This window comes from Thermobia domestica, chromosome 10 (genome assembly GCF_964235325.1).
Source record: "Thermobia domestica chromosome 10, izTheDome1.hap1.1, whole genome shotgun sequence".
Taxonomy (NCBI): domain Eukaryota; kingdom Metazoa; phylum Arthropoda; class Insecta; order Zygentoma; family Lepismatidae; genus Thermobia; species Thermobia domestica.
Window position 1 is genome coordinate 242,297,382 of NC_137463.1, and position 20,840 is coordinate 242,318,221.

Below are 20,840 nucleotides of genomic sequence, written 5' to 3' on the forward strand. Positions count from 1 at the left end.
AGTTCTTAACAGGAACTGGCAAATCAAAACACTGAAGGAGATTTCTCAGGAGTTTCTGAAAGCAAAGTGGCCATTTCGCATAGTAATGCAACGTGTCATATCCCACAGAAGTATGTACTGATAGTGTAAGTGTGCAGTGCACTTACATTGGGTTACCTGAGGAGGTTTCAGTTTTCAGATCTGGGATTAAAACATGTCACAAAGAAATGTTAACATCCTCATGCCTACAGAAGATGAACATGGTGTCCAGTGAGGAGACGGACGTAAAGAAACTCTTACACTTTCTCGAAATGTCGGGAGAAGCAAGAGGATTTTTTGAAGATGTTCCCAGAGACTTTTAACTACAACGTAAATGTATGCTTCATTACTAACTATTGTAAACACTTCGTATTCTTATATCCTGGTGTTACTTTTTGAAATTTTCCATAATGTCTATTATTTTTTCATTAGTGTAACCGTGTAGAAGCAGGCCCGTAGCCAGCCCAAAAATTTTAGGGGGGGGGCGGTAGAAGTTTGGGGGGGCCGACCCAATCATATTATACTTCATTACAATATTATAGTTTATTTGCATGCCTACGGTGAAATTTTATGGGGACCAGCCAAAATTTAGGGGGGGCCTCTTGCCCCCCGTGGATACGGGCCTGTGTAGAAGTAACCCATTATACTGTACACAAAACTAACGCAATGAAACAAAATACTAATCAAAACTAAATAAAGAATATATCATGACGATACAAAACTAAAATTACAATAGTAATATAACAGTATAACACTATAAAACAATAATACTAGCGGCAAATTCAGGTTCAGTCACATTCCTATGTTTCCTGTTCATGTACTCTATCGAGATTTGAGAAAACCTGCATTTTTAAGTAGCCAATTCTATGACAAATATTTGCATTTTCTAGGAGATTCACGTTGTCTGTACTTGTCCCAGCATAATAACTATAGTATTACCTACAATTACGTTTCTTTAATGAAAGATTATGTGCAATAATAACAAAAATGCAATTCCTGTAAAAATGATGTTTTGTGCTCTATCGAGTTTTGAAAAAACGCTTCTTAAATGTATGTTGAGTTAGGAAGTTTTCGGGAGAGGAGTCCGGACCCGAATGCGCCCTTGCAGTTGTAGGATTATTTTTTGCTGGAAAACAAACAAAATATCTATTATTTCAATACACTGGAATTTTATCCTTCTTGTTTCAAAGATAAAAGAGAAAGTGCAATATTGGAAAATTATTATCCAAGTGCACCTTGTCATTTCTTGTTTATGGAACTTCTTGAAAAACCTCAACTTGAGACACGCCAACCTTTTGTTGAGTTAATGGGTAAAGAGACGCCTGTCTGTCCTTTTATAATCAAGCAGGGCTTCTCTTTGGTAAGTAACAGAAAACTGGTTGACCTGAAAAAATTTTTGCTTCTCGACTGGAAATCAAACAATAGCTACTATATCCTATGGATGTTCTTATGTTTGCCATTTAATTTTAGGACACCAACCCGGATGTTTGTACTGTACAAAGGAGAGGGTAGATGGTGCAGAGTGCAATTCGGCTTAAATGGGGAAAGTGAAAATGCAGGTGAAAAGGGAGCCCCTTTTTCAAAATAATCTCTACCATTTATTGACAAACAATGTTCAAACCAGTGTAGCTATAGGACAGGTCAAGTTTATATTTAGAAACGTAATATTACAAAGTATGAAATCGTACAAGTATGAAATTGAAAGATGTATTATTTCCAGATGTTTTCCCTAGTTATTATATTTGTAGTTGCATGTGGGTGTTTACTAAGAAAAGAAACAACTTCCTGAAATTCGATATATGGAAATGCTATCAGGGAGAGAAAGAGATAGGCGTGCGTATTCTGAAAGGATAGTCATACATACTTCTACAGATTTTCCTGATTGACTTCGTCAGCAAAAATTTATTATTAATTTCCTAATTAGCAAGTACCTAAATAGTGAATATCTCCATGTTTATGTTAATATAAAATAAAAGGAAATCTAACTCAATGAGAGAGTATGAGGACGCGGTAGATCAGTGGTAGAGTGTTTACCTCCGGTGCTTGGGGTCCCTGGTTCGATCCCAGCTCGCGACGTGTGGACTTTGTGGTGGACAAACACTGTGCTCGTGGATTTTCTCGGGGTTCTCCCGTTTCCTCTCACTTTCTTCATTCATTTCTCACAATCACCGTCTCGTTTAGCCTAACCGGCGTAACTGTGGGGTGTAAAAATCAAAGATTTCATTTCATTTTCAATGATAGAGTGCAAGGACGCACCCACGGGGTTTCTACTGGATGCTCCCCCCCCCCAAAAAAAAACTTTCTGGTTCAATATACATTTGCACACTTTCTTAATAAAACTATACTTGTTGAACAGGGAAATGATTGATGTATGAACATTTGAATTTACACTGCAGCTGTGGCTATTTTTTCTCTTTTAAAAAACAATCTAGTTCTATTATTTTTTAATGAAAAATACAGGGTGACCGAAAAGTAGGTAGTACCGTACTAATCAGCTCATTGTATTTTATATAATTTCTTATTGTTATCCAACACGTAGACTTGGTTTCTTTATTATTTGTTCTTAATTTGTAAACCCATAAACTAGAATGTTATACTAGATCAATGCAGGGGGTGTATACCTACTTTTGGGCCACCCTGTATAGACGGAAGTATTTTACAATTGCTTATCGGGTACAGAATAATACCCGTTCAATACTATATAGACGCAGTGGCTTATAGTGGGACCCCTCAACAAAAATTTCTGGGTGCGCGTCTGACTTTCACTGTTTATTCCAGTTATAGGCCTAGTTCCGTAGGAGCTTTCGTCCAACCCTGAAGACAAGATAAATTATATTGTGACTCCACGTCATTCTTGTGCAGTGCATGTTCTTTACCAAATAGTTTCTCATTACTACAATATCAAATATTGAATTTCCCCCGCCCGTCCCCGGGAAAAATATTTTGAAAGAGATCCTGTTTATCTCTAGTTCCCTGATTTCATCTAAACTTTCCCACTGAACCTATTCTTTCATAATCATTCACTTGCAAACAACTTGAAACATACTAGTGGGTCGCTATTTGCCCATCATTGCTTTAAACAATGAAATAGTTTTTTTCTTTCTTTCTTTGATAGGCCCTACAAGCTAAAAGAGATGAATGGTATTGTTTGCAAATGGATGATTTTAAAGTGAAATATTGTCGTAAAAGTAGGCCTAATCCTTAAAAAAATATATATATTTAAACTTATTTAAACAGTTCATTGATAAACAATTACCACCACCACCCAGTACTTGGCCTAACAGCTCTTTTGTAAGCCTAACAGCTCCTAAATTTTTATTGCCCCCCCCTAAAATTTTCACGATAGGCTTCCAAATGAACTATAAGATGGTGATAAACTAGAATATGGTTGAATCGGGCGCCCCTAACTTCTACCCCTCCTCTACATTTTTGGGCTGGCTACGGGCCTGATTCTGGACTTCGGGTAACTCAGGCAAACTTTTCCGAAATAATAATAATAATAATAATAATAATAATAATAATAATTTAGCAACGTGAAGTCTACTTAGCAAATGTACAGTTTGAAGTATGGTGTATATGTACAGCTTCCTTGTAGCAATATGCGTAGCGTACGCATCTTTGGCGCGAAAGACCTGGGTTCAGTTTCCGGTAGGAGATCATATTTTGAATTCTTCGTTAAGCTCTAGATCCATGTATCAAATACCCTCGCTGTTAAAAATGACGCTAAATTCAAGTCGATTTAGGATTTAGATTTGTGGGCTGTCGGCATCTAAGGCCATTTAGCCCTTCACGATTTGAGAGATGACGTCCCTCGGCGAGCACACAATCCGGGGAAAGGGAAGGAAGAAAGGATTGGGAAAGGAAGGAAGCGGCCTGGGACCTATAAGTTAGGTGCCACCCCGGACATATGCATTTGCCTGGTGGGAATGAGGAAAACCCAGGAAAACCTCATTCAGGGTGGCTGGCCTGAAAAAGCTGTTACAATTTTTCGACCGAGTGACCCCACCGGGAATCGAACCCGGGACCGCTCGCACCGAAGGCGAGAGCGTTAGCGACTACGCTACGCGGGGCCACTAAATTCAAGTCGAAGTGAAGTATAGTATAAGAGAAGAGGTGAAGAGACTTCTATTGGTGGAAATGTACTAATTGCAACTTACGGCACTCCTTCTCCGCTTTTCATTTTATAGTTTCTGTTGACGCTATAAGTGGAGTGGTAGGGGCTAAAAATTCCTCATTAGTCTTTTATGTCATTAAAATGCATATGTCATTAAAATCTTTATATCATTAAACAGTTCCACACGTTTCGTGGGATTGTGCTATATTTCAATATGGCTATCGTTCAATCAATATTTTTAATTATAAATACATTTTACTGATCGATTTTTCGATTTTTCGATCTTTTCGATACTTTTTCGGTATCGATTCTCAATATCGCACAGTCCGTCTGTTCATCCGTCTACTTCGATTTATGTGCACTTGAGTTTGTGCTATATTTCAATATGCCGATCGTTAAATCAATATTTTTAATTATCGATAGATTTTACTGATCGATTTTTCGATATTTCGATTGTTTCGATACTTTTTTCGTATCGATTCTCAATATCGCACAGCTCTATCTTTGAGCACCCCTTGCACAAATATTTTTGTTGTTGTTGTTAGCTAAAATTACATCTGAACTCAAGCTCACACTTAGGGATGTTTATGAAGACTTGAGGCTATCTTGTCCCGAAAAAAATGTGATAATAATGTTTCGCCTCGGAAAGTGTTATCTGTTTCTATTGAAGAAGCTCTGTCTTGTCTTGAAATGTGTTATATGTTTCTATTAGGAACGCTGTCTCGTCTCGGAAAGTATGTGTTTTATTTGAGGAACTCTGTCTCGTCGCGGAATAGGTTATATTTATATTGTAGAAGCTCCGACTCGTCTCGAAAAGTGGTATCTATTTCTATTGTAAGAGCCCTGTCTCGTCTCGCAAGTATTAATTGTTTCCGTTATAGGAGATCTATCTTGTCTCGAAAAGGGTTATTTGTTTCTATTGTAGGAACTCTGTCTCGTCTCTAAAAGTGGCATCTTTTCCTATTAGAGGATCTCTGTCTCGTCTCGGAAACTGTTAATTGTTTCTGTATTATAGCTCTATCCCGTCTCGAAACTATTCTTTGTTTCTATTGTAGGAACTCTGTCTCGTCTCGGAAACTGTCATTGTTCCTACTATGTTAGCTCTACCTCGTCTCGAAATTTTTTTTATATTGTAGGAACTCTGTCTCGTCTCTACAAGCGGTGTCTGTTTCTATTGGAGGAACTCTTCTTCGTCTCGAAAAGTGGTATCTATTTCCATTGGAGGAACTCTGTACGTCCCCCAAAATGTTTCTGTTTAATAAGCTGTCTTGTCTCCGAAAGTATTATCTGTTTCTATTGGAGGGGCTCTATCTCAACTTGGAAAGTATTATCTGTTTCTATTGGAATAGCCTTGTCTTGTCTCGGGAAGTGTTAAATGTTCCTATTGGAGGTGCTTTTCCTTGTCTCGGTAAGTGTTCTCGCTTTCTTCTGGAGAAGATGTCTCGTCTAGAAAAGTGGTATATGTTTGTATTGGGGGAAACTGTGTCTTGTCTCGAATCTCGTTATAAATATTATTTCTCGTCCTGTGGGAATCCTTCTTACAATTAATTTTCCCCTTTTCTAAAATAAAATCAAAGGAACAAATCATAACTCACGTAATACAACAGTATTCGTACTTCACTAGAAATACCAGTCTATTCCTGATGGGCTACGCATCTGAGATCATCAAAAAACCGGAAATAGAATGAGAACACTCTATTTTCTCACAGAGTGTTCAACCTATAAAGGCATGTTTTCAAAATAAATATCTTAAAGTTATTATTTTTTCGTTTACGTGTTTACAGAGTTCGATGTATGTGGGACTTGCAGAGAATTTTCGTCTTTCACCGACATCACAATGAAGGAGTTCAGATAATCAGGGCAGTGACGATTTTAGGAGGTGGCTCGGGCAGGAAATTTTTCCCCGAAACTAGGAAATTCCTCATCCTTACAGCATAATATATATCTTCATATTCAATGTGCGTTACTAGTATTTTTTCAGTCCTAATTTCCCCCTTGTTCTAAAAACATTCGCCAGTGGAAAAACAATATGAAATCTTTAAGTTTTACGTCCCACGTTTATGCCGGTTAGGCTAAAGGAGACGGTGATGATGAGAGATGAGTGAAATGGTGGAATGAAGAAAGTGAGAACCCCGAGAAAACCCACGAGCACGGTGTTTGTCCACCACAAGTTCCACACGGCGCGAGCTGGGATCGAATCAGGGACCCCAAGCACCAGAGGTGAACGCTCTACCACTGAGCCACCGCCCCCCCCCCCCCCCGCCAGTGGAAATCTGAAATCATATCTCAATCAGGGAACTATTCCGATAATCTAAAAAGGGTCTCCAAACAATGGCTCACGGGCCAATAACTGAGCATAATTGACGTTTTCTGTAATTCCTGCGCTCCCCACAAAATGGCGCTGGCGTCATAGTATATTGGCATTATGAGCTAGCTAGATCTTGGCCCTTGGTCTTTACTGGAGAAGTCAATGTAGCCCTTAGGTTTAAAAGTTTGGAGACTCTCGACATAAAATGTCAGAAGTAATGACATTTGGAACTGTGTGCATCCGTCGTCTTACCATAACTCTTTGCGGACTGAAACTGAAGTGGGGAAAGAAGCAGGTCCATAGCCAGCCCAGAAATGTAGGGGGGCCCGGCTGAAGTTAGGGGGGCCCGGCTGAAGTTAGGGGGCCCCGATCCAATCATATTATAGTTCATCACCATATTACAGCATTTGCAAGCCTACTGTGGAAATTTTATGGGGTCCAGCAAACATTTAGGAGGGGGCCGGCCCCCCTAGACCCCTCCTGGATACGGGCCTGGAAAGAAGAGAACAATAATACCTTAGATATTAGATTTGTCAATTAATTGATAATTCTCTTTTGTGGAGTTACGTTCATTTCCGATATTGAAAATATGTAATACACCAACACTATAATTGGGCTTATGCCTGTTGTGTTGATGGCAAATAAATAAATAAATATATATCTTTTAAAGAAGACTCAGCTTAGTTTCCTCATTTTTATTTTTGAATTTTATTATCCCTGTACGATCACATTAGTGTTTTCATGCTTAACTAAAATAAAGTCGGAGATTGAACCTATTTTGTGGTACTGAATCCATATCAAAATAAATAAAGACAGCGATTGAACCCATTTTGAGGTACTGAATCCATATAAAAATTAAGATGGAGATTGATCCTAATTTGCGGTACTGAATCTATTTCAAAAATAAATATTAAAAAGGTGGAGATTGAACTTATTTTACGTTACTCAATCCACATCATAAATAAGTAAAATAAAGGCGGAAATTTAACCTAATTTACGGTACTGAATGCATATCAAAAATAAATAAAATAAAGGCAGAAATTGAACCTATTTTACGGTACTGAATCCAGATCAAAAATAAATAAAATAAAGGCGGAGATTAAGAACTTATTTTGCTGTAATGAATCCATATCAAAAAATAAATAAAACAGACGGAGAGTAAGCTTATTTTTCGGTACTGAATCCACATCAAAAATAAATAAAATAAAAGCAGAGATTGAACTTATTTTGTGCTACTGAATCCATACAAAAAAATAAAATAAAAATGGAGATTGAACCTATTTTTCGATACTGAATCCTGGGGCCGCGGTGGCTCAGTGGTAGAGCGTTCACCTCTGCTGCTTGGGGTCCCGGGTTCGATCCCAGCCCCCGCCAAGTGAACTTTGTGGTGGACAAACACCGTGTGCGTGGGTTTTTTCGGGGTTCTTCCGTTTCCTCCAACTTTCTTCATTCCACCATTTCATTCATTACTCGTCATCACCGTCTCCTTTAGCCTAACCGGCATAACCGTAGGACGTAAAACTTAAAGATTTCATTTCATTTCGATACTGAATCCATGTCAAAAATAAATAAAGACGGAGATTGAATCTGTTTTTCGGTACTGAATCAATAAAGTCGAAGATTGACCTTATTTTGCTGTACAAATTCCATATCAAAATTAAATAATAAAGAAGGGGAGAGATCGAACTATTTTGCGGTACTGAATCCATATATCAAAAATAAATAAAGTCAGAGATTGGCCTTATTTTGCTGTACTGAATCCATATCAAAATTAAATAAAATAAAGAGAGAGAGATTGAATTATTTTGCGGTACTGAATCCATATCAAAAATAAATAAAGGCAGCGATTGAACCTATTTTGGGGTATTGAGTCCATATCAGAAATAAATGGAGACGAAGATTGAACCTAATTTGCGGTACTGAATCTATATCAAAAATAAATATAAATAAAGACGGAGATTGAACTTATTTTGAGTTACTTAATCCATATCAAAAATAATTCAAATAAAGTCATAGAATGAACCTACATTGCGGTACTGAATCCATATGACAAAAGTGCGTCGCGTTATGTGTTACCATTTGTTTCTTTCCTTTGGCGATAAGTGTTGAAATTGTAAATCGTAGATTTCCACCGCTTACAGTTTGAATAGAGGAATTAATGTCGAGTCGAAACTTGATCGTGGCATACTAAATCCATATTGAAAAGTGAGTTTTCTTTATTTCTTACCGTCTCGGTTCTATGGAGATCAATACTGAAACCGGAAATAGTAAAAAAAATGTCTACCACTTCCTGTTTCAGTAGAAAAATACGAGTGGAAACGTTAGATCAATTAATTTTAAAAAATCCTCGCTATTCTCGTTAACTATTAACGGTTTTTTGTTCTATAGCCATCACCATTGAAACCAAAAATGGTTTATTTCTACCATTATCGGTGTGAATAAAGAGTTAATAGAGGAGTTGGAACCTGTTCTTGGGACGCTGAATAGGTTCCAAAAAAATTAAAACGCTTCTCATTATCTCATCGTTTTTGCTGTTATCTGTTAATAAACAGACGAGGATTAACCGTCCTATAAGACTTGTCATACTTATATATTATGACTTATATACTACGTAAGACTTGTCATACGAATGGCCAAGATATCCGGTATCCGTTTTTGAAGAAACGGATAATCCGTATAATGGATAATATTCGGATCACGGATAATAACATGTGGATGACGCATAACGGATAATATCCGGATAAAGGGTAATGTCCGGATGACGCATAACGGATAATATCCGGATCAAGGATAATATCGGGATGGCAGATAAAGGTTACTGGATGACGGATAATGGATAATATCCGGATAAAGGATAACGGATAATATTCAGATAAATGTTAATATCTGTACGGTGATAATGGATAATAACCGGATAAAGGATAATGACCGACAGTTCCGTGCCGAGGAAAATCAGCGCCCTGGGCGAGAGTATACGACGGCGTCCCCGTACATATAAATGAGGTTGAAAGACCAGCCGCGAAGCGCCACCATGGTTAGCGTGAAGCACAAGAAACTTTTCAAAAATAAGCCCTGCTTCTTCTTGATTTTGAACACTTTTTATTACTTTTCCCTTCCATTACACTTTTTATTACTTTTTATTACTTTTTATTACTTTTTATACAGGGTGGCCCAAAAATAGGTATGCAGTCCTATACTGATCAACTCATTGCTTTTCATATCGTTTCTTATTGTTATCCATCAGGTAGACTTAGTTTATTTTTTATTTGTTCTTGATGTCTTTTTACTTATATCTTAAGCTCAGAACAGCCGAAATAAATAAACCTATAAGCTAGAATGTTATACTAGATCAATGCAGGGGTGTGTACCTACTTCTGGGCTACCCTGTATATATGCACGTGCATTTTCCTAACATGAGTAACGTTATAGAACCACTTCCTAAAGCAGGAAGAGGATTTAAGTGCATACTAGTAATATTCCAAGTAATTTTTCGTCTTTTTTTCTTTCCTCCTTTTCATTTTTGCTCCCGAATTTTGCGTCCCCTTACCTCGGCGCCCGGGGCCGTCGCCCCGCTCGCCTCCCTCACGGCACGGCACTGATGATCGAATAATGGATATCCAAATAATGGGTTATATCCAGATGATATATATTCGGATAACAGATAATATCCAGGTGAGAGATAACGGATAATATGCGCTTGATGAATAAAAGACAAAGTCTAAAATTAATTTGTAGGTTCAATAGGCAACATTTATTTAGTGCCTGAGAGGGAAGAGATGGAGGATCCTGAACGTTTCGGGCTGTTTGTATACAAAATAGAACATATTCCACTTTTTTTTTTTTTTCAGATTAAGAAAGTGCAAAAGTTTCAATAACTTTATAATTTGCATACATAGCAGTTACGTTTACAAGTACTCGGAACTAATGACAGTTTATGAAACATTTATTCTAAATTTCATTTGTTGATTAAGTTATTTAATTTAAACTAATGTTTGTTACATCACGATGACCTTGAAACTTTCTTCTAAACTGACAAGGAAAGAAACAACTTTATAGCTGCTGGTATAGAGCAAAACTTCAGTGCAAAATGGTTATAATGTTACAGGCTGGGTGGGAATAGTGCATTTGTGTTTTATATTTTGTATCCCTGTTAGGTATAGGTAGATGTCCTCGTTTTCCAGCGCGTGAGACAAAGGTAAGCTGGTCACGGATGGTTGAGAGCGGAGTGATCGTCGCGGAGCGCAGGTGGGTTTTCCTCACGGCTGCCTGCCTGGTTCATTGTGAAGCCGACAGTCGGCAGGAGTAGAGAGTTTTAGTGTTATGCGTACGTATACTTTGACAATTGTACGTGTTGTAAGAAAGTTTGTGCGGGTTTCTTTTTATATTAATACTAGTAACCAAAAACAAACTATATCGCTTGTGCTCAAGACTTGAACTTCAAAAGTTGTTTGTTTTGTTTCGTGTGTTTTGGTGTTCATTATTTTGTTTTTGTTTTGGCAGAGAATTTACGCAAAAAAGAGGCACTGACCTCCGCCCTGTCATAGGTAAGTGTTTGTGTTTCTTTTAACTTTAAAACATTATGTTTGCAATTTATGTTCAATTTAGTTTGGTATATAACTAATTTACATAACATCAAAGCAAAAATAGACATGAAAATTACAATATATTAAAAGCAATATTGTAATTTTCACTGAACTTTAGTATACTGTTGCATTTAGAAATACTTAATACTTGTTTCAACAAATAAAAAAAAGTACATACAACAAGGTGAATGTTAATTAGAAAGATCTTAGTACTTGGAGAAAGTTTGATTTTGTAAAATAAATAAATAAATAAAATAAAATAAAAAATATAAAAAAAATCATAGGGTGGTTGAGCAGGGCATAAACCAACGAGCTTCAACTCCAAAACTAAGATCGCTGCCAATTGCGTTATGCTGACAAAATTATGTTGCCTCTTAATTTTTCTTTCTTTTACGGTTATTTTGAATAGTGTTGATTTCAGAACATTTCCCCCCCGGAGGGACTTCCAATATATACGGATCAGTGGCGTAATTAAGGGGGTGGCTTTCGGGCTTAATCCCCCCCCCCAAATCTTACTTAGTACAGTAAAGTAAATGAAATATATTGCAGAATTTTCACATTTCCAGGCAAAGCCGCCCCGAAAGTTAGCAAAGCTTCTCTCGAAACAAAATCGTAAATACGCCACGGATAGGGGTGAAAGTAACCCCTAGGAAACTATTGGTAATCCACGATCGGAGATATACGCCGAGTAGGAGTTGAGTATTGCCGGTAGAAATTACCCCCAGGGCACCCCATGAAATCATCACTGATTTTGAAAGTTAAACAGTACTTCCCTGCTAATAGGTATGCTCCATAGAAATCCAAGGAATTCAGTTTAAAGATACGCCCATAAGACAGTAGTTCAAATCATCATTGATTCCGGTAGGCAGTTCCTCGATAGGAGGGTGTCACTCTTCAATTCTATTAATACAGCCAGTGATGATTTTAGGGGTGACCAAGGTGCGAATTCCCCGTACACCGGGGGAACATGTCTCTCATCGTGGTGAATGTGGATTCCCAGTATTTTCGGAGTACCCCTGTGAACTGAGTTTTCCCCGGTGACATCAGAAATCAGCACTGAATGCAACCCAGATTGTATGAGCTTTTAAGCAGATTTAATGAACACATATAGGCTACATAAGCTTTCAAAATTTACATTACTTTCTCTGTTGTAAAATTTACACATCAGCAGTATTCATTTTCTAGAGTTTTTGATTGAGTGAGCTCCCCTTATGGGTATGTGGTTTACATACAGTATACACAATTTTGGCGCGATCTCATGGTACGATCTGTGGTAAGCTGTAGATCCGTGTCTCATATAGCCTCGATGCTATAAAAAAATGTTAAACTTGAATCCAACCGACCATCATTAGTTGAGCATTTCGAAAGTGCAGCTTTTATTTACTTTATTGATCTTCAATTGTTCGAAAGAACAAGTTATCTATAATTCACAGCTGGTGCAGACATCATATTGTGAGAAATCTTGACTATCCCCTTATACAAATGGTCAAAATGAAGATGTATATGAGGACAAAAGTGATTTGGCTGTTTGTCTAAGTTTGACTGTGTCAGTCACAATAGAGTCGTTTCAAGTTTTGTTTGCGAGAGAACAGGAGCAAAAATTTTTACTTACATAAGCAGTTTCACGTTTCCCAGTAGTATATTGAATTACTGGCGTCTCTGGCATGTAAAATTTGCGGGGACATCAAAGAAAGTGATGTAAATGGTACTACCTAGCCCAACCTGTTTATTAACTTCGATTCCATTTGTTACTTTTCTACTTATCTTCACGGACCCCTAAGGTATATCAAGAACTCGATTACAATCGTTTCGCAGCCTGAATATTATATTCCAAATAAATATAATTATTATTATTTATATGATATTCTGTCGTTAGTAAATAAATTAAATTAGAATAAAATATTAAATATTTTGTACTTCAAAATATTGGGAGGACGCATCCCCCTCGTCCCCCCGCCAGAGACGCCCGTGTATTGAATAAAATGTTTCTCAAAATCATGGAGGGCAATTACCCCAAACCCCCTAAATTTGTACCGAGAGGGCAACGTGTCTCACAGAAATTTTAGGAGTTCAAGATCAAATGTTAACACATTCTGAACCAATTAAAAAGTAAAAAGCAAGTATTTGCATAAAACAACATACTGTATATAATAATTTATGTTGAAAAGTATAATCAAGGATATACCCAGGGGAAGGTATACCAGTAGTTAAAGGAGCTGAAATAAAAGTGCCATGTATACAAGAAGAGATTAATTATGGCTTCATCATGCAACTATCTATCCACTTGCATGAGTCAGTTAATATTCCTCCAGTAAAAGGTACTTTACCTTCTTACAGCTTCAAATAAATCAATTCTGAATAGCACAAAAATCGAATGGAAGCATTTAAGGAGTTGCAAATTCTTATCTTGTGATTTTTGCCATTCAATAACATTTGACAATCTTTTGATCTATAAATGAGAATATGTAATTTATTTAATTTTCTTTTTGACAGTTAACTAGCATCAATTACCCGGTTCGCTGAAAATAATAAAAAATTAGTCATATGTTCCGTTAGTCAGTCACTTTTTAGTATTATTGAAGCGCTCTCTGATATCGGTCATTTTCGATCATTTATATATATATATATATATATATATATATATATATATATATATATATATATATATATATATATATATATATATATATATCCCTTCCCCCTCCCATACATTCCACTGTCAAAAAAATGACACATACCATCCCAAGCCCGCACCTCATCTATGTTGAAAACTTGATCGAGATCGGTCATTTGGTTCAAGAGTTCTTAAGAGGCTTCATCCCGGCGAAATTAAAATACCGCTAATTTTACAGTACTTATGTGATATCTTCAAATAGAGAAAAGATAATTGAAATGTGGAACAAGAGCGCCCTAGACAATATTATTTTGCGTGAGGTACAGTTATCACAAGGCACCAAGTGGCTTTCCGTTTCCAGCCGTTTAGAAACGCGAAAATAAATGCCGATTTTCAAAATGGCTCGAAATCGAAAGCAGATAAGTGTGTCGTGATAGCAGTAGCAGTTATCTTTTATCTATTTGAAGATATCACATAATTACTGTAAAATTAGCGGTATTTTAATTTCGCCGGAATGAGGCCTCTTAAAGTCAGAAACATAGTCACTTTCATTTTTATTTATATATATTTAATTTTCTATTTGACAATTAATTTCCGATTTGACACCACAAAATTATGTTATTACTTTCAGTCCGGTAAATGTCATAAATGAAAAGAGGATTAACTAGGCTTTCTTTCAGGAAATTTTCTCCGGGGGGAAACGTGAAGGAACTGTGCTCAGATACTAGTGGTGCTAAAGGACTATCCCTTCACAGGAATACGATACAATAACAATTTAATTATCTCAACTTCTTGGAGAGCAGTTGAATAACTCTGGGAAAACATTGCCCGACCTTTTCCGAATCAATGTCCGGAAGAAATACTTGGTGTGACCCCTCTTGAAAAGGCCTAGCGACGGCATTGAAAAAATTGCATTTAATATTTGCTTATGTAGTAGGTTAATACAATGGGAAAATTTGAATTAAACACTTCCATAAACCGGAAGTAGCATCTGTTCCATAGTGTTTCTAAGAACAATAAGTAATGTGTGCAGTGCTACTTCCTTTCATACGGAACAGACGGTACACCTGTTCTGAAACATGTTCCAATTTGTATACGATCTCTTCTATAAAATTGAAGAATGAGTTTTAACGTTGACAGTGGTGTACGCAGAATTTTGTCAAGAGGGAGTTTAATGCTACTTTAAATAGTACTAAAAAGCACGTACTAAAAATTATGGTGATAAATCATTATCTGTTGCTTTTTGTGTGTTTTTTTCAAGTAAAAAACTGAATAATGATGAGCAACTTTAAGGTCAGTGTAAGGGATTGACTATGCCCAATAGATGGCAGCACGTTTTCTCTATCTTTCCAATGTATTTTGTAAGGAGTGATCAATATTCAATAAATATTGATCTTTCAATAAAATTCGAAAGCTCAATATTCAAACTTTTTCCGAGAACACATTAAACTACTTAATCAGGAAATAATCCATGCATTTTCTAATTATTTTGCTTATTCATTGTTGAGAGCATATAATTTTATTGCTCAGAAACATGCTTTCAATAATGAAACTTTCTCAACAATGAAATAAACTCTGTCAACAATTAATAAAACTACTTATTGATTCAAATGATCTTTGTCGATACCCGGCGGGAGCTCATGTGGTTCGGATTCCACGTTAATCAGTAGGTCCACGTCTCATATAGCCTCGCTGCTGAAAGGGACGCTAAACTAAAATCAACTCAACTCAACTCATATAGCCTCGCTGCTGAACGGGACGTTAAACTCAAAATCAACTCAAATGATCTTTGGATAAAGTTTGATCATTCAACTCTTTGATTTGATTGAATTATTGTGAATATTGTCGTTCCCTACAAAATACATTGGAAATAACATTAGACATGGGCTTATAAAAGACTTAATAGTAAACATAATAAAAGACCCAATAATAGACATAATAAAAGACTTAATAATAGACATAAGACAATAAATATATGGACTTGAAATACGAACAACGAAAACTGAAACTCCCACGTCCGGTTGGGCTAAAGGAGACGGTGATAATGAGAAGTGAATGAAATGGTGGAATGAAGTAAGTGGGAGGAAACGGGAAAACTCGGAGAAAACGCACGCACACGGTGTTTGGCCACCAGAAAGCTCACTTGACGCGTGCTGGAATCGAAGCAAGGATCCCATGCACCAGAGGTGAATGCTCTACCACAGCCTGATACGAAAAACAAATAATTATTCGAATGATTATGCAAGTAATAAACTGTTTTCTGAATAAATTATTCAATAAGAAATAATTGGCCCTCTAACGAAATAAAATAAAATTTCTTGTGTACCGTCCCACGATTATGCACTGAAGCTAAGAGAGAGGGTAATGATTATAATAATGAATGAGATAGTGGAATGAAGCAATCGGGAGGAAACGGTAGAATCCCGAAGAAACCTACACACACACACCGGTGTTTGTGCACCATAAGGCCCATTTGGCACAAGCTGGAATCGAACCAGATACCCCACGCATGAAAGGTGACCGCTACACCACTGAACCCCTGCAGCCTGTAACGAATAAATTGTTACAATGATTATTATAATGACGAATGTCGAATAATGAGGAGTTAAGATGCAGTGGCGAAGCTATGGGTGTCCGAATGATGAGCAAGAGTGAGTAATTGCTCCCAATCCCCTTGACACTCCAAAACGTAAAAAATGAAAAGATAAAGGGATGAGTAAAATTACTAGCTATTTACTTTATTATTCCTACATATACGTAAAATATGAATTAAAGTTATTTATTCATACTAAAATATTTTTTAAAAAAATGGACAAGTCAAAGTTAGTTTGGACTGCCTCTGTCCCAGAGAAACAACATTCAAATGCAAATTGAAAACAACTACGTCGTACCTTTCATGTTTGAGCTCCGTCGTGGCTATAGGCCTATGGTTAATTGTATGCATCTACGGCATGGGTGACCTTGATTCAATTCCCGGCCGGAGCTCATGAAAATGATTCGGATCCCATTTTAAATTAAAGGTTCACGTCTCATATATCTGAGACGAACGCTAAACCATAATCCAACGAACCAACATTTTTACGTTTGTTTTGTGTTTATACTTCATGTATCATTTTACATGCTAATGATATTCCATAACATATCGCACATTTTTGGAAATCTGAAAAGTCCACATTCAAGTGTTTATTTATGTATTCAGATAAAGTCATTAAAATAGCATTTTTGAGTGAAAAGTAATACCGAAGTAAATAAATGAGGTGTCTGTGGTAGAAACGACTCACATTACATTGTAATTTCTATCTAAACTGTTGTCGTTGATATACGCCCTGTTGCATAATCCGACAGAGCTTATCCTGAAGATTCAGAATTCGTTGTAAAAACTGAATTTCGCGAAATAAAAGTGGAAATGTTCCGTTTTTTCTTTTTCTTTTTTCTTTACTTTTTTTTTTTTTTTGTAAGTAAGTTCTTCATTTAATAGTAAAAAAAGCTAATGTTTCACATGGTTAGTAATTGTCAAAAATAGTTGATAAATCCGTTCGCCAACCAATAATTTGCCAATATTTATCCAACAATCGCAACGTGCGGGCGCGGATCTAAGGGGATAACTATAGGGGCTATAGCTACCCCTGACGCTCATAGGTATGCACTGGATAACATGGGCTTCAATCCTACTTATACTGGATAAAGCGGTAAACTATGGTTTAGCCCCTCCCTTGATCTCATCCTGAATCCGAGGCTGGCAACCTGCGTTTTTTTAGGTTCCATAGGCGGCACATTCCATAACGGTTAGCGTCAACCAACGCAACATTAGCGATAACTTGCTTAAAAGTTATAATGATTTTGCGTTACGTTTCTCTATGCAGAATTTCGCAAAGACTAATATAAAATGGGCCCGAGAGTATTACGTTGGCAAATGGTCGGCAAAGTAGCCAATAACGTAAGGAAAACGCTTGCAATTGGCTAACCTGCAATTTTCCCTGTTGGGCCTACTGTCTATGCATGTTATTAGAATACCGGAATGAAATAAACTAAATTTCACTCTGTTTTGGATTATTTTAAAGAAATGTGCAGTATATAACGGATTCTGTTGTGAATTCCTCCACACATATATATATATGTATATTGTATAAGTTAGTAAGAGTTATACACATGAATTATACGCGGGCTAGGCAAGTAGAATAAGTTAAGTCTCCATAACGCGACAATGCACATTGGTTAATTATGAAAGAAAAAAATAAAAAAAATTATACGCACGCGTAAACATACATTACTAAGCATTTTATTTTTTATGTGTATATACATTTAATTTCCTCCATATTTCAAGTACTCTCTCTTTCATTTAATTTTGTTAACAATTGGTCTGACGTTACCTCCTCTGTATTTGCATACCACTCGCCATTGAAATAACATTGTATAATGGTTTCACACCATGATAATTACACAGTTTATGTAAGATTTTCTCGATTCGCTGATTTGCATAGATAGAACTACAATATATAACAATCGAACCATGCTCTTTTGAATGCGAGTTTAACATGAAGTTTCCTTTCTTTCCAGCTCTTAAGAATGTCTGAATGCATTGATGATTCGTAGTAGCTAGAATTTTCAGTACTTCGTTGTTATATATATATATTTTTAAAATGGCAATTTTAATGTTTTTGGCAATATTTTTTTTTATTCTCTTCTGTGTCTAAACTACATACACAGGCTATCAAAATAATAGTAACACATGCAGTTCAAAACACATCAGATGTCTTGGTTGGTAATGGTCAGGAGGCGACCGCAGCACCAGGCTGTTGGTGATGGTATGATAAGACAACTCCATACTACCTGAAATGCAATAGAACGATAATGTGCGGTGAACTGGGCAGACAGTGAGAGTGTAAGATTGGTGACCTCTCATTTACAAAAAGGGCAAATTGTTGGTGCTCATTTATGTGGTGTTAGCGTGACGAAAATGGCAAGTATGTTGGGTGTGTCGCGAGGGACAGTGTGCAAGGTACAGGATAACGGTCTACAAAACATGTTAAGGGAGTTATTGCATTTGTTCTCCATACATTCTTGAATATGATATGAGAAAAACCTCACAGATATGTAGTGGAAAATGGCAACAATTGTCTTAAGTAACTTAAGTAACCAAAACTTAAGTAACGGTAACGAAGGAAACAATATTTTGAACGTGAATCACGAGGCAAAAGTTGTTCTTCGACAGAAGAAACTTGATATTCCGCTTCTAGAAAGAGAATTTTTATGGAATATTTTAAACGACAAATCAGAAAATACATGAGTGTCAATATGATAAGATAAAATTGAGTGAATATAAAATGTCTCACGGATCCGCTTTCAGTTTCTCGTGGTTCCTCAGGAACTACAGATTGAGAAACATTACATTATACGAAAGGTCTTGAAAACAACTCTGTAATTACATTTTGGCTCACATCCTTTTTCTCTAATGTTCTTCATTGCCTCCAAATCTATCTTCTGTCTATATAAAAATGAAAGTGACTATGTTCGAGACTTAATGACTCTTGAACCACACGACCAATTTCGATCAAATTTTCAACATCGATGAGGTTCGGCCCTGGAATGTTTTTTATCATCTGTCATTTCACTTTGACGGTGCAACTTAGAGGAGGGGGAAGAGGGATATATATAACGATCGAAAATGACCGATATTAGTGTTGAATCCATAGTTTTCGGGGTCACTGAGATGAACAGTGACACTTCCGGTGCCTTTTAATTCAAAATTCAGTCCTTAGTAGTACTCCTAAGGGACGATAGTGACATGTAAAAATAATTAAAAATGACCGATATTGGTGTCGAATCCATAGTTTTCAGGGTAGCTGAGATGAACAGTGACATTTCCGATGCCGTTTAAATCTAATTTTAGCCCTGTAAATTTAGGGAGGGAGATATATAAAAAATTACCGAAAATGACCGATATTAATGTTCAATCCATAGTTTTCAGGTTCGCTGAAACGAATAGTGACAACTTTGATGCCGTTTAAATCTAAATTCAGCCCCCATTAATATTCCTAAGGGGGGATGGTGACGTAAAAATACTTGAAAATGGTCGATATTAGTATAGAATTAATAGTTTTTGGGATCCCGAAGTTGATAAGTAGCAGTTTTGGTGCCCCTTATGTCCAAAATGAAACTATTCTCCCCGTGCGAAGGACGGCCATTCTATTAATTATTTAATGAAATTAAAAAAAAAAAGTTCGGGTAAGCTTAGCGAACAGCGATAAACCTTTCGGAGTAGTTTAGACTTGAAAGTTATGACGTTTGTTTGTAGGATTGCAACAATGCATCTTTTCGTTCCTTCACCTCGTCAATTTTTCCACAAAGGTGGGTTTTACTTAACAGTGACTGGTTGCACACAGTGTATAATAATAAGGTGTTTCTCTGGGAGAAGCAATTGTTTTACTCGGATGAAAATAAAACTACTCTGTAACTGGAATGACTTTCAAACAAGACGAAAAAAATGCAAATTGAAGCCACTTGTTACTATGTGTGAGGGAAAGGGGTTGAAATAAATAAGGATAGACAGGTGCAGATTTAAGGAGGCGATGAGTCCCCGTTAAAAGGAAAATAAAAACTTATCTTCTTTCTTTCCACATCAAAGAAATAAAAAATATCAACCACTTATACTTCCTTCAGGGCATAATTATTATTTCATCTAATCAAAGTTTGGATAAACTTGTTTTTTTTTTCTCAATAAATGGATTCAAATGAATTTTGAAGCAGTAAAATAATTCAATTCAATTTAAAGATCATTTTGTAAACTTGTTTCTCGGTCTGAAGTTCATTCAGTCACACAGAAGTTACATCATTTTTAAATTATATTTCTTGCAAAGTGACGGCAAATGCTCTTGACTTAGGCTATACTTTGATCTATATACGTACATTGAAGAAATATGTTACGAAGTGGAATACCCGTTCTTCGCACGGGGAAAATACGTTTAATTTTGGACATAAAGGGATAAATTTGGATTTAAACGGCATCGGAAATGTCCGCGTCTCCGAAAACTAATATAGGTTATTTTCCATCACTTTTATATAACCTATATATGTCCCCCTTTCCCTCCCCTAAGTCACGGGGCTGAATTTGGATTTAAACGGCATCAGAAGTGTCACTGTTTATCTCAGCAACCCCGAAAACTATGAATCCGACACTAATATCGGTCATTTTCGATCATTTTT

The 20,840-nt window shown here is 36.6% G+C and overlaps 1 protein-coding gene across 1 annotated transcript in view; it reads left to right on the forward strand.

Moving 5' to 3' along the window:
- Nucleotides 1–10,656: 10,656 nt before the first annotated feature.
- Nucleotides 10,657–20,840, forward strand: part of Cad88C (cadherin 88C) — a 331,106-nt gene continuing 320,922 nt past the window's right edge. Inside the window, exon 1 of the mRNA XM_081729422.1 lies at nt 10,657–10,984. The gene's annotated coding sequence lies outside the window, so the exon portion shown is untranslated. The remainder of the gene's footprint in view (nt 10,985–20,840) is intronic.